Below are 14,837 nucleotides of genomic sequence, written 5' to 3'. Positions count from 1 at the left end.
TCAAGATCCGGCAGTCCTCTGCTGTACATGTTTTGGGGACCTCAGCTGCCTGGTTGGTGGCTTATTGTCTGAGAGATCTGTTCCTACAGGATCAACCTCCTCCTAAGCTTCTTCCAGCTTTCCCTCATTCAACCACAAGGGTTACCAGCTTCTGTCCATTGGTTGGGTTTAAATATCAGCTGCTGCTTGTTGGGCCTTTTGGAGGGTAGTCATGCTAGGCTCCTGTTTGTAAGCACACCACAGTATCAGTAATAGTGTCAGGCCTTGGAACTTCCCCTTGAGCTGGATCCCAATGTGTGCTGATCACTTCCTCTTCTCCATTTTTCACCTGCAGTTCTTTCAGACAGGAACAATTCTGGGTCAGAGTTTCTGACTGTGGAATGGCAACCCCATCCCTCCACTTGATGCCAGTCTTTCTACTGGAGGTGAACTCTACAAGTTCCCTCTCCCCACTGTAGGACATCTCATCTAAGGTCCTTCTCATTTCCTGGAGTTCACAAATTGGGCTGGAATAACTAGTCAGGGATCCTCAGGGATCCATGCCCCCATTGCTGGGATTACAAATCTAGATTACTAGATTAATCATTTCCACATAGGAATGAGCTTAGCCCTGTTCTTGCATCTCTGATTAACCAATAAACCAGTGGAGGCTGAAATCAAAGGAGCATATTTTCATATTTCAAAAACATCAAAGCTTATATTGTCACACCTTAAATTCTAAAATAATTTCAATAAGCAAATAATCTATCTCACCTGTATCTTGTTTTTAGATTCAACCACATTTTTATTTTTAACTAATGCATTTGAACTTATTTAAGACATTAAACTTCCCTAGGGACATAGCCTCAGATTCAGATCCACTGTTGCCATGTAAGAACCTATGGTTCTTTCTCATCCTTCGTCTTCAGTCATTCGGTGAGCACTCACTGGGCTCCTGGTCTATGAGACACTGTCTTAGTCTTAGAGATGCCAAGCAACATATCGAAGTCCCTAAACTTAACAGATTTATATTTCAACGTCAAACTCTTGATTTTCAGAAGCCCCACTGAGGGAAAGAGATGGATCTCAGAGGTCTTGTATTTCTAGAATGATTTGCTCTATAACTTAGTGAAACTTATTTCCTACAACTTAGTGAAAATTATACATTGTTGAAATTTTTTGTGGACACTTGACTGCCCTCCTGGACAATTCCTGAAGTACAGGTCTGTTGCTATCTCTGAGTCTTTCACTCTCTCATGCCTGCTTTATTCTGTGTTCACTGCAGATGGACCTCCTCTGTGCTTCTGTAATTTGCTGGTTAGTCAGTGATGGCACCACCCTCTGGTAAGGGTGCTTCATTCCGTTTCCTGCTGTGTCCTGTCCTGAATTGCCAGTTGAGTAGGCACTCCTTTAGACGCATCTGTACTGTAGACATATTCAATTCAACAATTATATGATCTCTGTCTGCTCAGTACTTGTTTCTTTTCTGAGGGGTCTCTACACTTTGGGCCGAGTTCAGCTGTGAGATATGGATTAGAATGGGCTCTTTTGCATCTCTAACGTGGGCCTAGGTGTGAGACTCTTGTTAAATGTGTGTCTCTCCAAGCCTGATTGCAATAACTAGCACCTTTTATGTGGAAGGCTGTGTGTGACTTCCTCAACCTTGCTTCCCAGAGTGTGCTCACCAAGGTTCAGCAGTAGCTTCAGTCCAATAACAACTCCTCTGTTCCAGGCTTCCCTTCTCCCTTTATAAATTAACCTCTTTGGTTTTTTAATCTTCTTGAATGCTTTCTACCAAGATTGAGTCTTAAGCAGAATTTAGGTTTTGTTATTTTGTCCTTTCCAAAATTTAAGCATCAAAACGTTAAGGCCCAAGAATCACCAAAGAATGGTACCCCAGACTTCAATAGTATGCAAAAGCGAAGAGTGTTTATTCAACTGAATTTCCTGCATGCAGGGTCTCCCCATTTGGGGATGGAGATTTGTAGTGGGCTCTCAGGGCCAGTATTTATTGTTAGTTAAGGGAATTCCAGGCAGGGATGTGTGCCCTTTTACCTTGATTTGATAGCTTTATCTTTAGGGTTCTAATTTTACAAGAGGGTCGCTTATTCATTCTAGCTACCTACTCTTACATCAGGCCAGATGACAAGGTATCCTTGGATTGGTTGCCTAAGACTGTGGTAGGCTAACCACAGGTTCTGGGATCCAGGTTCTCATTTCTGGGAAACAGATTGTAGGCCTAGTCTCCCAAACTATCAGTCGTGGAGTCAGCCTTGGCTTAGATTTCCCAAAAACTTTTTATGATATTTTCCGAAGTAGAGCTTATATACCATTTATGTGGAAGGAACTAAGACAAAGTTCAGTGAAAGAATATTCTAGAATTATATATATATATATATATATGTGTGTGTGTGTGTGTGTGTGTGTGTGTATAATATATACAATATATAGTTCGTATGTGTATGAACTCTTTATTACATATACACATCACAGTATATATTTGCAAATTCAATTGTTTTTGTCAGGGGTCTTCAAAAAGTCTTCAAAAGTGCAATTATGAAGCTGATTATGGTGCTACACAACTGTAACCTCAGGACTTGTAAGGCTGAAGCAGGAGAAGTTCCATGGGTTTGAGGACCCTGGTGAAGGACACGTGGCAGAAAACAAACCCCTAAATCAAAATAGGTTATTGATCTTGTTCAGAAATGAAAATAAACACAGAAAGAACCAAGATTTAAATGTATGATCTATAAATCTAGACTAAACCAGAACATTTGCTAACTCCTCTCCAACATTACTAGGAGTGCAGCATATGTTGTTTAGTAACATGTGATCACCTCTTTTGGTCAATATTCATGGAACTTTTCATCCTTTTTGAATGCTAGCTAATTATTTTCTAATGTTTGGCTTATTTGGTAATTTAACTTCACTGTCAATTTGGCTGGATTTTCTCCTGTAGGAGACAAATCTTTGTGTGTGTCTGTAAAGGTGTCTCCAGAGAGGACTAACTAGTGATGGAACAGTCACCCTGGGTGTGGGCAGTTCCACTCACTGGGTTGAGGCACTAACAGAACAGGGGAAGAAGGAAACCAGCTAATCACAAGCATGAATCTCTCTGCTTCCTGACTCTGGATGTGATGTGACCAGTTAGTTGCCTTGCACATCTGTCAGGATGACTGCATTGCACAATGAACTGTTTCCTCAGCCCTGTCCCAAACTGTAAGAGAATAAACACTTGAATTGCTTTTGTTAAAAATTTAGGAATAATAATGAAAGGTATAGCAAGTTGATTCTGAGAGGTGGGGCCATCATTATAGGGATTATCTAAAGGCCGGTCCAAAGCTCTGTGCTGGAGGTGGTGGAACTGTAGGGTCGGTCAGCCCAAACTTGGAGACGGGTGAAGACAGACACCTAAGATGTTAGATTTGTTGTTTGCCTTGCTCCGTCTGGTCTCACTTTTGTCCCACCCTCCCACCCTATCAGGCCCACATATCTCTTAAGAAGGGGAATGGTTTTCAGAGCTGTTTCCAGAGAAGTTTGGGGATGGAAACCCCATGTTGAGTGTAGTCAATATTGTTTCATGGCCCAGGAGGCCAGCTACAATGTGACCAGATACCTCAAGCTCCTATTATCATGGAAGTTAAAGTTTCTAAACCTGTCAACCAAACAAACCTTGTTTGGTTAGTTATTTTGTAACAGCAATGAAAAAAAATACAGGTTATTTCTGCATTTACTAAGAGAAACAATGTTCAGCAATACATGCTGGTATATTTAAGGAACTCTATCATGCAGTCAGTCTCCATTAGTGAGTGGTTGCTCTGGGCTGATGCCTTCCAGATTTGTCTCTACATCATTGGCTTTGCCTTTAACACTGATAATATTCAAAGAGTCTTTCGAGATTCCTTCGAGTCTTGTGTTTGAGTTTTCCAAGTTTCAATCAATATTACTAACCATATATCCACTCTTCCATCTTCTAGTAATATTAATTCTAAGTTCAAACAGATCTCGTTATATATTCACCTATCTCAATCTCTTTAGTCACCCCCCTGGTTAAAATAATTTCAAACTCTTTTAGTCTTTTAGAAATTGTCTTGATTTCATAAAACCATTTAAACAAATTAAGCAAATTTAAAGGGCATTTAAAATTTCAACTCGCATTTCACTTCCAAATTAACAAACACGAAGAGATTGGGGCATTTCCTTTTATATTATGAAGATATTTCTCCTTTGAAAAGAATGTATGCTTCTGCTTTCCTAGCATTAAAAACACTCAGTGTAATCTGTGGAATGTATTTTATGGTGACTATGAACTAGTTAAAAGACTTTCTCCTCTGTTCACTGAAGAATTTTCTATGGAACTGTCATAGTCCTCACCTGTAGAAACTGCAATAGAGATGCCTGCTTCTCATATACCCACCCTGCCCTTCTCCTTTTCCTTTATGGTTTTTGAGGAATCCTGTGAAAGGTGGTGTTTGAATTTCTATAGGACACTTACTTTTGAGGGTTTTTTTTCTTTCTTTTTAATATTTACATCTTAATCCTCAAATACTAGGAATGCATTCAGTGCCTCAAAATCTCACACGTTAGGTAGGTGATCTGTTGCTGAGCTATCTCTATCCCACTTAGTCTTTCAACTTCAAAGTCTCTTGCCTTAGTATCTCAAGTGGCTATAACCAAGGCTTATACTACCATACCCAACTCAACATTGAATTAAAAATATTTTCTTCTTAGCAAATGGTAATGGGGTTTTATTTTGTTTTAACAGGCACAACTGGCATGTTTCTCTACACTGAAATCCACCAAATACTCATTTCATTGCCAGAGCTTGGTTGCAAGTAAATGCTCTTCAGTGGGAGTAGCAGGGATCTTGGAGAGAACAATACTCTATGACTTAGTAGAGGCCCACCAATGAATGCATGAGATAGGATGGGGCATGTCAAAGTGATACAAGTGCCAACTTTTAAGTGTTAGAAACCAATCCTCAACAATTTTAATGAAAAAAAAATAGTTGATTCCCAGCCTTGGCTAGGTCTGGGTTCCTGAGAGAATGGGTATCTGAAAACCGTGAAACAAACCACTGGAAGTTAAATTGTGGGTTAGTAACTGACAGCCTATGTTCTGCTTGAGACAGCTTTCCAGAATGCTCTATGTTCTGCTTTCTCTGGAGATTTCCAGACAGCTCTGTGTTCTGCTCTGCTCGAGACAGCTTTCTTTTACTATTGTAAAGCTCTCTGGATAGCTCATCTCTTGCAGACCAAAAAGGCCAGTCTTTTATTTCACATATCAATTGAATCTTTTGCCGCAGGTTCCCTTCTGATTATTCCATGGATCATCATTCATGAAGCCAGCCCCTAGATTCTTAAGAGACAGCAAACAAAAGCACAGGAAATAAGATAGCTGCCCTGGGATTACCATTTTGACCACGCCTGGACCTCAGTTCAATCTGACCTAGGCTGGCCTTGAACTCAGGCATTTGCCTGCATTTGTATCTTCCTGCCTTTGTATCTTTCTGACAAGCTGACTCATAGTGCAAGCTGCCCTTGTTCCTTTAGATCTGTGATATTCCTTATTCAATTTATATTTCATCCTTATATTTTGCATAGTTTCAAAATTATATATTTTCTTTTTTTTTTTTTTTTATTAACTTGAGTATTTCTTATATACATTTCGAGTGTTATTCCCTTTCCCGGTTTCCGGGCAAACATCCCCCTCCCCCCTCCCCTTCCTTATGGGTGTTCTCCTCCCAACCCTCCCCCCATTGCCGCCCTCCCCCCATAGACTAGTTCACTGGGGGTTCAGTCTTAGCAGGACCCAGGGCTTCCCCTTCCACTGGTGCTCTTACTAGGATATTCATTGCTACCTATGGGGTCAGAGTCCAGGGTCAGTCCATGTATAGTCTTTAGGTAGTGGCTTAGTCCCTGGAAGCTCTGGTTGCTTGGCATTGTTGTACTTTTGGGGTCTCGAGCCCCTTCAAGCTCTTCCAGTTCTTTCTCTGATTCCTTCAATAGGGGACCTATTCTCAGTTCAGTGGTTTGCTGCTGGCATTCGCCTCTATATTTGCTGTATTCTGGCTGTGTCTCTCAGGAGCGATCTACATCCGGCTCCTGTCGGTCTGCACTTCTTTGCTTCATCCATCTTGTCTAATTGGGTGGCTGTATATGTATGGGCCACATGTGGGGCAGGCTCTGAATGGGTGTTCCTTCAGTCTCTGTTTTAATCTTTGCCTCTCCCTTCCCTGCCAAGGGTATTCTTTTTCCTCATTTAAAGAAGGAGTGAAGCATTCACATTTTGATCATCCGTCTTGAGTTTCGTTTGTTCTAGGGATCTAGGGTAATTCAAGCATTTGGGCTAATAGCCACTTATCAATGAGTGCATACCATGTATGTCTTTCTGTGATTGGGTTAGCTCACTCAGGATGATATTTTCCAGTTCCAACCATTTGCCTACGAATTTCATAAACTCGTTGTTTTTGATAGCTGAGTAATATTCCATTGTGTAGATGTACCACATTTTCTGTATCCATTCCTCTGTTGAAGGGCATCTGGGTTCTTTCCAGTTTCTGGCTATTATAAATAAGGCTGCGATGAACATAGTGGAGCACGTGTCTCTTTTATATGTTGAGGCATCTTTTGGGTATATGCCCAAGAGAGGTATAGCTGGATCCTCAGGCAGTTCAATGTCCAATTTTCTGAGGAACCTCCAGACTGATTTCCAGAATGGTTTTACCAGTCTGCAATCCCACCAACAATGGAGGAGTGTTCCTCTTTCTCCACATCCTCGCCAGCATCTGCTGTCACCTGAGTTTTTGATCTTAGCCAATCGCACTGGTGTGAGGTGAAATCTCAGGGTTGTTTTGATTTGCATTTCCCTTATGACTAAAGATGTTGAACATTTCTTTAGGTGTTTCTCAGCCATTCGGCATTCCTCAGCTGTGAATTCTTTGTTTAGCTCTGAACCCCATTTTTTAATAGGGTTATTTGTTTCCCTGCGGTCTAACTTCTTGAGTTCTTTGTATATTTTGGAAATAAGGCCTCTATCTGTTGTAGGATTGGTAAAGATCTTTTCCCAATCTGTTGGTTGCCGTTTTGTCCTAACCACAGTGTCCTTTGCCTTACAGAAGCTTTGCAGTTTTATGAGATCCCATTTGTCGATTCTTGATCTTAGAGCATAAGCCATTGGTGTTTTGTTCAGGAAATTTTTTCCAGTGCCCATGTGTTCCAGATGCTTCCCTAGTTTTTCTTCTATTAGTTTGAGTGTGTCTGGTTTGATGTGGAGGTCCTTGATCCACTTGGACTTAAGCTTTGTACAGGGTGATAAGGATGGATCGATCTGCATTCTTCTACATGTTGCCCTCCAGTTGAACCAGCACCATTTGCTGAAAATGCTATCTTTTTTCCATTGGATGGTTTTGGCTCCTTTGTCAAAAATCAAGTGACCATAGGTGTGTGGGTTCATTTCTGGGTCTTCAATTCTATTCCATTGGTCTATCTGTCTGTCTCTGTACCAATACCATGCAGTTTTTATCACTATTGCTCTGTAATACTGCTTGAGTTCAGGGATAGTGATTCCCCCTGAAGTCCTTTTATTGTTGAGGATAGCTTTAGCTATCCTGGGTTTTTTGTTATTCCAGATGAATTTGCAAATTGTTCTGTCTAACTCTTTGAAGAATTGGATTGGTATTTTGATGGGGATTGCATTGAATCTGTAGATTGCTTTTGGTAAAATGGCCATTTTTACCATATTAATCCTGCCAATCCATGAGCATGGGAGATCTTTCCATCTTCTGAGGTCTTCTTCAATTTCTTTCCTCAGTGTCTTGAAGTTCTTATTGTACAGATCTTTTACTTGCTTGGTTAAAGTCACACCGAGGTACTTTATATTATTTGGGTCTATTATGAAGGGTGTCGTTTCCCTAATTTCTTTCTCGGCTTGTTTCTCTTTTGTATAGAGGAAGGCAACTGCTTTATTTGAGTTAATTTTATACCCAGCCACTTTGCTGAAGTTGTTTATCAGCTTTAGTAGTTCTCTGGTGGAACTTTTGGGATCACTTAAATATACTATCATGTCATCTGCAAATAGTGATATTTTGACCTCTTCTTTTCCGATCTGTATCCCTTTGATCTCCTTTTGTTGTCTGATTGCTCTGGCTAGAACTTCAAGAACTATATTGAATAAGTAGGGAGAGAGTGGGCAGCCTTGTCTAGTCCCTGATTTTAGTGGGATTGCTTCAAGTTTCTCTCCATTTAGTTTAATGTTAGCAACTGGTTTGCTGTATATGGCTTTTACTATGTTTAGGTATGGGCCTTGAATTCCTATTCTTTCCAGGACTTTTATCATGAAGGGGTGTTGAATTTTGTCAAATGCTTTCTCAGCATCTAATGAAATGATCATGTGGTTCTGTTCTTTCAGTTTGTTTATATAATGGATCACGTTGATGGTTTTCCGTATATTAAACCATCCCTGCATGCCTGGGATGAAGCCTACTTGATCATGGTGGATGATTGTTTTGATGTGCTCTTGAATTCGGTTTGCCAGAATTTTATTGAGTATTTTTGCGTCGATATTCATAAGGGAAATTGGTCTGAAGTTCTCTTTCTTTGTTGTGTCTTTGTGTGGTTTAGGTATAAGAGTAATTGTGGCTTCATAGAAGGAATTCGGTAGGGCTCCATCTGTTTCAATTTTGTGGAATAGTTTGGATAATATTGGTATGAGGTCTTCTATGAAGGTTTGATAGAATTCTGCACTAAACCCGTCTGGACCTGGGCTCTTTTTGGTTGGGAGACCTTTAATGACTGCTTCTATTTCCTTAGGAGTTATGGGGTTGTTTAACTGGTTTATCTGTTCCTGATTTAACTTCGATACCTGGTATCTGTCTAGGAAATTGTCCATTTCCTGAAGATTTTCAAATTTTGTTGAATATAGGTTTTTATAGTAAGATCTGATGATTTTTTGAATTTCCTCCGACTCTGTAGTTATGTCTCCCTTTTCATTTCTGATTTTGTTAATTTGGACACACTCTCTGTGTCCTCTCGTTAGTCTGGCTAAGGGTTTATCTATCTTGTTGATTTTCTCAAAGAACCAACTTTTGGTTCTGTTGATTCTTTCTATGGTCCTTTTTGTTTCTACTTGGTTGATTTCAGCTCTGAGTTTGATTATTTCCTGCCTTCTACTCCTCCTGGGTGTATTTGCTTCTTTTTGTTCTAGAGCTTTTAGGTGTGCTGTCAAGCTGCTGACATATGCTCTTTCCTGTTTCTTTCTGCAGGCACTCAGCGCTATGAGTTTTCCTCTTAGCACAGCTTTCATTGTGTCCCATAAGTTTGAGTATGTTGTATCTTCATTTTCATTAAATTCTAAAAAGTTTTTAATTTCTTTCTTTATTTCTTCCTTGACCAGGTTATCATTGAGTAGAGCATTGTTCAATTTCCACGTATATGTGGGCATTCTTCCCTTATTGTTATTGAAGACCAGTTTTAGGCCGTGGTGGTCCGATAGCACGCATGGGATTATTTCTATCTTTCTGTACCTGTTGAGGCCCGTTTTTTGACCAATTATATGGTCAATTTTGGAGAAAGTACCATGAGGAGCTGAGAAGAAGGTATATCCTTTTGCTTTAGGATAGAATGTTCTATAAATATCCGTTAAGTCCATTTGGCTCATGACTTCTCTTAGTCTGTCTACATCACTGTTTAATTTCTGTTTCCATGATCTGTCCATTGATGAGAGTGGGGTGTTGAAATCTCCCACTATTATTGTGTGAGGTGCAATGTGTGTTTTGAGGTTTAGTAAGGTTTCTTTTACATATGTAGGTGCCCTTGTATTTGGGGCATAGATATTTAGGATTGAGAGTTCATTTTGGTTGATTTTTCCTTTGATGAATATGAAGTGTCCTTCCTTATCTTTTTTGATGACTTTTAGTTGGAAATTGATTTTATTTGATATTAGAATGGCTACTCCAGCTTGCTTCTTCTGACCATTTGCTTGGAAAGTTGTTTTCCAGCCTTTCACTCTGAGGTAGTGTCTGTCTTTGTCTCTGAGGTGTGTTTCCTGTAGGCAGCAGAATGCAGGGTCCTCGTTGCGTATCCAGTTTGTTAATCTATGTCTTTTTATTGGGGAGTTGAGGCCATTGATATTGAGAGATATTAAGGAATAGTGATTATTGCTTCCCGTTATATTCATATTTGATGTGAGGTTATGTTTGTGTGCTTTCATTCTCTTTGTTTTGTTGCCAAGACGATTAGTTTCTTGCTTCTTCTAGGGTATAGCTTGCCTCCTTATGTTGGGCTTTACCATTTATTATCCTTTGTAGTGCTGGATTTGTAGAAAGATATTGTGTAAATTTGGTTTTGTCATGGAATATCTTGGTTTCTCCATCAATGTTAATTGAGAGTTTTGCTGGATACAGTAATCTGGGCTGGCATTTGTGTTCTCTTAGGGTCTGTATAACATCAGTCCAGGATCTTCTGGCCTTCATAGTTTCTGGCGAGAAGTCTGGTGTGATTCTGATAGGTCTCCCTTTATATGTTACTTGACCTTTTTCCCTTACTGCTTTTAATATTCTTTCTTTATTTTGTGCGTTTGGTGTTTTGACAATTATGTGACGGGAGGTGTTTCTTTTCTGGTCCAATCTATTTGGAGTTCTGTAGGCTTCCTGTATGTCTATGGGTATCTCTTTTTTTAGGTTAGGGAAGTTTTCTTCTATGATTTTGTTGAAGATATTTACTGGTCCTTTGAGCTGGGAGTCTTCACTCTCTTCTATACCTATTATCCTTAGGTTTGATCTTCTCATTGAGTCCTGGATTTCCTGTATGTTTTGGACCAGTAGCTTTTTCCGCTTTACATTATCTTTGACAGTTGAGTCAATGATTTCTATGGAATCTTCTGCTCCTGAGATTCTCTCTTCCATTTCTTGTATTCTGTTGGTGAAGCTTGTATCTACAGCTCCTTGTCTCTTCTTTTGGTTTTCTATATCCAGGGTTGTTTCCATGTGTTCTTTCTTGATTGCTTCTATTTCCATTTTTAATTCCTTCAACTGTTTGATTGTGTTTTCCTGGAATTCTTTCAGGGATTTTTGCGATTCCTCTCTGTAGGCTTTTACTTGTTTATTAATGTTTTCCTGTGCTTCCCTAAGTGTGTTCAGGTCTTTCCTGAAGTCCTCCAGCATCATGATCAAATATGATTTTGAAACTAGATCTTGCTTTTCTGGTGTGTTTGGATATTCCATGTTTGTTTTGGTGGGAGAATTGGGCTCCAATGATGGCATGTAGTCTTGGTTTCTGTTGCTTGGGTTCCTGCGCTTGCCTCTCGCCATCAGATTATCTCTAGTGTTACTTTGTTCTGCTATTTCTGACAGTGGCTAGACTGTCCTATAAGCCTGTGTGTCAGGAGTGCTGTAGACCTGTTTTCCTCTCTTTCAGTCAGTTATGGGGACAGAGTGTTCTGCTTTCGGGCGTGTAGTTTTTCCTCTCTACAGGTCTTCAGCTGTTCCTGTGGGCTTGTGTCTTGAGTTCACCAGGCAGCTTTCTTGCAGCAGAAAATTTGGTCTTACCTGTGGTCCCGAGGCTCAGGTTTGCTCGTGGGGTGCTGTCCAGGGGCTCTCTGCAGCGGCAGCAACCAGGAAGACCTGTGCCGCCCCTTCCGGGAGCTTCAGTGCACCAGGGTTCCAGATGGTCTTTGGCTTTTTCCTCTGGCGTCCGAGATGTGTGTGCAGGGAGCAGTCTCTTCTGGTTTCCCAGGCCTGTCTGCCTCTCTGAAGGTTGAGCTCTCCCTCCCACGGGATTTGGGTGCAGAGAACTGTTTATCCGGTCTGTTTCCTTCAGGGTCCGGCGGTGTCTCTGGCAGGGGTCCTGCCGCTCCTGGGCCCTCCCCCACGGGAGCCCAGAGGCCTTATACAGTTTCCTCTTGGGCCAGGGATGTGGGCAGGGGTGAGCAGTGTTGGTGGTCTCTTCCGCTCTGCAGCCTCAGGAGTCTCAAAATTATATATTTTCAAACTCATGATTTTAGTGTTCTTTCCCACAGCCTTAAGGACTGTCCTGAAGGTCAGAGCATTTTACCATTTTGCTGAGACATAGCCATGCCCTTGCCTCCCAGACTGTGCTGTCTTTGATTATTATGGTGTCATTAACCTTGGCAGAGAGGGCATTCTTCAAAGGAAGAACATGAAATTATGTATACTACTATACATACAAGACTTTTGTTCATACCAACCATCACACTTGTGTAGGTCCACACCCTTCTGGCTCTGTTCCACGGACAGGAACCATGTCATCCCTTACACATGGCCAAGCAGGACTCAGCAAGGTTACTGAATTGTAACCTGTGTATAAGGTAAATAGATGTACATTCACATATTCATAAGTAATAGAATACACAAGAGAGATCACATATGTAGGTAGCAGCATCAGAAAAGTGCCCTTGCTTATCACTGCATGCCAGAAACCATTAATTGCAAATACAGTGAAAAATTACTTCATAGTAGAGAAAGCAAACATGATCATTTATGCAATGGTGATTGAGCTGTCAGGTGCATATATCATACACTTCATGAGAGGAGAAAAAGTACATCTTTGTAGCAATTTTTCTGAAAACATATAATCCTAATCTAATGAGAAAAAGGACATGATAAACTAAGACCGAAGATTATTCTACAGATACCTGACAAGTAGTCTACAAGACTAAGGTCCTGAAAAAAACAAGAAACTATCTCAAATCAGAAAAGAACAAAATGTTTAGTCTAGTATCCTTAGTTGGGTTCTGGAGTAGAAAGAGAACTTAACTGTAAATTAGTGAAACTTATAAAAGTGGATTTTATTAATAAAATAATAAAATTTTATTGGAGGCCAGTAGATTTGCTTTGTATGGTTACCCGCAATCACCTTTGATCACCCAGCAGTGCTTCCTGCAGCTATGTATAAGCTTTTATATCTGCTTTCATAAGCTGCCCTTGGGATCCTAACATGAGAGACACCTGAACCAATATAAGAAACTGTTTGGAATAAGAAGACTTTTATATGGTGTCTTTATTACAAACTACAGCTTAGGCTCCCTGCCAATTCTGACACAGCAGGACTGGAAGGTGGAGCCTTGAGCCTTGTTCCAGGCAAGCATTTATAGAAGTAAGAAGGGGTTATCTAGCCTGGCATATATCTGATTGGGGGGCCATTATGGCCTTTAACATAATTGGCTGGTACTGGGAGCCAAACCATAAACTTAACTTCTGCTTTTCTCATGATTGGTGGTTGTTACTAAGTGAAGTGCCAGGGGCAAGCTTGTAACCTGGAGGTGCAGGTCTGTTGTGAAGTAACCTGGAAACTGGTGCTAGGTTCTGGCTTGTTAGTTAACTTCAGTTCTACCTTAGGACAGGTTCTCTAAGATCTGAAGTGTGAACCCCACAAAAATCTGGTCTCTCAACAGCTATGTGGGTTGTCCTGTTGGCAAATTAAGACAGGAATGTTAGACAAGGCAAGTCCCCTTGCCAAAGGTGAATACTCCAACCAGTGGGAGGAGGATAACTATACAAGAAAGACATGTTCCTGAGGAAGTCCCCTATCCCTAAATCCTGATTAGTGGTATAAATTGGCACAGATGTTTGCAGATCTCAGGCTTAAATAGCTCTATAGGATCTGGACTGCAATGTAGCCCTGACCAGTCTTGGGGTGTGGTGTTCAGTAATCCATCCCTATTTGACTTAGATTGGTCTTTGAGTGGTCTGTGCTGTGATTCTCAAACTCCAACAATAAATATAAAGAACAGTGGGTAAGGGCATAAGAAAGTCTTCTATTTTTGCATCTTTCCTGCTATATGGGGTTGGAGTCTTTCCCATGATCTTCCTGTTCCATCTGATTGTATTTCTAAGGTAGGTACTAACATAATACGGAAGTACAGAACTCTTATGTATAGTTTATAGTTTTACACAAGCATGTGCAATTGTCACCCATCTAGATTGACATACAGTTTTAATTAAACAAGAGGATGTTTGAACTTAGTAGCTAACCAGGGCATCTATTACTCAAGAATTAACTATTATTTTGATTTCTGCTGGAGTAGCTAAAATGTTGAAATTTTATGTATATTGCTTCTTATAGTAAATATGTTGTCAGTTCTACTGTACCTAGGATCATCTGTGTATAGGGTACTTCTGGACATGCCTGTTGGGATTATCCTAATTACTTTAACTGATGGGGAAGACCTAATAATGGGTGGGGCCATTTGCTGAGCCAAAAATTCTGGACTGTGAGAAAGGGAGCTGTATAGCAGCATGCACTGTGGCTAGGCTACCTTCTGATCCTCAGTGTTACCTGCTGCTTTGATTGACTGTATATTAAACTTCGGGCCAAATTAACCAATTCTTTAAAGCTATTATTAAGGCATTTTATCACAGACAAAAAGACTCTATATTCCTAAATATGTAGTTGAAATGGCCTGTAGAACCTCTTGCAATGTTCTTTAGTATCTTAGACCAGCTCAGTTGGTCAGTTCTCAAGTCTGTTTTCACTTAAATCACTTCAATTGTGACAAGAAATGTGTATTTCACCTTTGCAGCTCACTTTTGTTTTATATTCTGAAGATAAATAGGTGCACTCATGAAAGGCCTTTCAATCCATTGATCTTTATCATTATTCACAACTTTACTTTTTTGATCTTTATATTAATAAATTCATGCAGGACTCTTTGGGGCTTGGGTGTAAATTGACTTACCTTAAAGATGAGGCAGAACATTGCGCCAATTGCCTCACAGTACATTTCAGTCTCTCAGCAGCATGGCAGTCATGTACTTTACCAGCACATACAAGCTCTACCAGGTCGGGCCTAAACATATTTAATATATCCATACGGATGCTGTCCTATGCCATTAAACTCTG

The sequence above is a fragment of the Rattus norvegicus genome, chromosome 2 (assembly GCF_036323735.1).
Source record: "Rattus norvegicus strain BN/NHsdMcwi chromosome 2, GRCr8, whole genome shotgun sequence".
Lineage (NCBI taxonomy): Eukaryota > Metazoa > Chordata > Mammalia > Rodentia > Muridae > Rattus > Rattus norvegicus.
Note: the sequence above shows the minus strand (reverse complement) of the source record.